This window comes from Coenobita brevimanus, chromosome 76 (assembly GCF_032717465.1).
Source record: "Coenobita brevimanus isolate Jiangsu-jjx chromosome 76, ASM3271746v2, whole genome shotgun sequence".
NCBI classification, from domain to species: Eukaryota; Metazoa; Arthropoda; class Malacostraca; order Decapoda; family Coenobitidae; genus Coenobita; species Coenobita brevimanus.
Window position 1 is genome coordinate 20,715,068 of NC_137029.1, and position 3,340 is coordinate 20,718,407.

Sequence of the window (3,340 nt, forward strand, 5' to 3'; positions counted from 1 at the left end):
AAAAGAACTACTCAACTATTGAGAAAGAGCTTTTGGCCTTGATTTTGGGTTTCCAGCATTTTTCATTTTATTTGTGTTCTGGTTTTGACCCCATAGTCATTTATACCGATCATAACCCACTGAAATTCCTTAGTAAGTTTAAAGATAAAAATAAAAGATTGACAAGATGGAGTCTACTTCTTCAGGAGTATTCATTAGATATACAACATGTCAAGGGGAAAGAAAATGTTATTGCAGATTGCTTATCTAGACTTTAGACGGATTGTTTTAGAGTAATAAAATCCTTTGTAAATTTCTTTTTCTTTGTGGGGAGGTGTTACATAGCCTATGATTTCATCATCCTTTGTGTAATTTTAACGCACAGGATGCTGCATGTTTGATCACGAGCGTGTTCTGCCTCAGTCCCCCCCTTCTACCGTTATAGTAGAGTAAGTCGTCCTTTCTGTTGTTCAGAGCAGGATTGTCAGCTCTTTGTCCCCTATGGCTTCATTTGCGCGTCCTTCTTACAAGTTGTATCAAGCTCTGCTGGCCCCTATATAATGAGCTCAGTCTCTGCATTATTGCCACTTAGATCTGCTCCTCATTTTGTTCACATCTCTGTCCTCCCATGTACAGTTATTATTATTGTGAGTGCTCAGGAAGTCTCCAACCATCTAGCAGCTGTGTGTAATTTGAGTATAACTGTTGTTGCATTTTTTCTTGTACTATGTAGCATAAGGTTAATTCTTAGGCCTAGTAAGGTTTTAGTAATTTATGTAAGGTTCTTATTGTCAGCCATCATTAATAATATTTTGTATCTGTAATAATATATCTGGCATTCACTGAGTATTAGCTGGTATCTCATTTTAACAGGGCTGACTTAGATAAATTTACTCATGCTAATTTCGTGTTAATAGAGGCTATTGCAGTTAACCATATATTTAACCTGTTTTTTGCCATTATATTATCCTTATGAGTCCTGAATGTTTTGTTGTTAGTTTGAGCATTAAACTTTAACTTGTAATTTTACCTAACTCTTTTGTTTTGAACCTGGAACTTTACGGGACAGTAGTGATTTTTAGTATTCTCACTTAAAGTGTACATTATCTTTCTCTGTTCCGTAACAATATATATATATATATATATATATATATATATATATATATATATATATATATATATATATATATATATATATATATATATATATATATATATATTATATGTTTGTGTGTGTGTGTGTGTGTGTATGAATTAGCTAACTGAGAAAACTAGAGAATATAATAAACCACTGTGGATAGGTTATGTTGACTAAGAAAAGGCTTTCGACTCACCCGGAGCACAAAGTAATTTTAAATCACTATGGGAACAATGAGTTTATAAGAACACTGGAAAACTGCTCGAAAGGCATATTCTGCTACAGTTAAAGTACGTGAGGACTAAGGAAACATTTAGAATTAGAAGAGCTTGCTTCAAAAAGATGTAATTTCACCAAAAATTTTTACACCATGCTTAGAAAGTATTTTAAGAAAGATAGACTGGAAACAAAGGAGCAAATATAAATGGAGAAACCGTAAACCATTCAGGATTTTCAGATGATATCGTCCTAATTTCAGAAACAGGAGAAGCACTGAGAGAAATATAAAATTACCAAAGCAAAGTTTCAAAGCTGAGCTAAAGATGAATGGGAGTAAAAATAATGTTTAATCCATATACACCTTAGAATGATATCATTATAAACGAAGAAATTCTTGGCGAAGTCGAGGAGTACAATGACGTGGGGAAAATACTAAAACTAACGAAAGACCATGAAAGCGAAATGGCAGTACGCATTACAATCAGATGGAAAGCTTCCGGTAAACACAAAGACATCATGAAATATATCTTGTCAACATGTATGAAATGAAAAGTATATAACGAATGTATAATCCAAGTTATGACATTATGACTGTGAGACCTGGACTCTGACAAAGTTGATGGAAGGTCAAGTAATCCGTTCTCAGAGAGCAATGGAAAGGCCAATGTTCGGAATATCTTAAAGAGGCAGGAAAAGATCAACTTGGGTGAGAAGGTAGCCAAAAGTCAAAGACAGTATAGAAGTTATCAAAAAATAGCCATGGTGGTGGGAAGGTCATGTGGAAAGAATAAGGGATAACCGATAGACCAAAAGGTTACCGACTGGGATCTAAGAGACTGTAGGGATAGCAAAAAAAGGCCAGTTGACTTTCAGTGACTGCTGCAAATATATATATATATTCATTCATTTTTTCATTGCCAGACGCCATGTATCCCAAACGTGGTGGCCAAGGGCTTAGAGTTAATTGTTTTACAGGGAGGGGCACTAATCCTCCACCAACCCCACTTGACACATAGGGATGCCAACAACATCTGGTGTTCCCAGGCGGTCACCCATCCAAGTACTAACCAGACCCAACGTTGCTTAACTTCGCTGATCGGACGGGAAGCGGTGTACTCAACAACGTGGTATGACCCTTATATATATATATATATATATATATATATATATATATATATATATATATATGGTATGACCCTTATATATATATATATATATATATATATATATATATATATATATATATATATATATATATATATATATATATATATATATATATATATTGTTACGGAACAGAGAAAACTGTCCTGCAAAGTTCCAGGTTCAAAACAAAAGAGTTAGGTAAAATTACAAGTTAAAGTTTAATGCTCAAACTAACAACAAAACATTCAGGACTCATAAGGATAATGTAATGGCAAAAACAGGTTAAATATATGGTTAACTGCAATAGCCTCTATTAACACGAAATTAGCAAGAGTAAATTTATCTAAGTCAGCCCTGATAAAATGAGAAAACCGGATAATGCTCAGTGAATGCAAGATATAGTATTACAGATACAAAATATTATCAAAAATGACTGACATAAAAACACATGAATCACAAAAACCTCACTAGGCCTACGAATTAACACCTTATGCTATACAGTACAAGATAAATGTAATAACACTTATACTCAAATTACACAGCTGCTAGATGGTTGGAGACTTCCTGAGCACTCACAAAAATAATAACAACTGTACAGGGGAGGACAGAGATGTGAGCAAAATGAGGAGTAGACCTAAGTGGCAATTAATGCAGAGACTGAGCTCATTATATAGGGGCCGGCAGAGCTTGATACAACTTGTAAGAAGGACGCGCAAATGAAGCCATAGGGGACGAAGAGTTGACAATCCTGCTCTGAACAACAGAAAGAACGACTTACTCTACTATAAGGGAGAGAAGGGGGAGTGAGGCAGAATTCGCTCGTGATCAAACGTGCAGCATACTGTACGTTAGAATTAT

The 3,340-nt window shown here is 34.7% G+C and overlaps 1 pseudogene; it reads right to left on the bottom strand.

Moving 5' to 3' along the window:
* Positions 1–2,355: 2,355 nt before the first annotated feature.
* LOC145408335 (5S ribosomal RNA) lies at positions 2,356–2,477 on the bottom strand (annotated as a pseudogene).
* Positions 2,478–3,340: the final 863 nt, after the last annotated feature.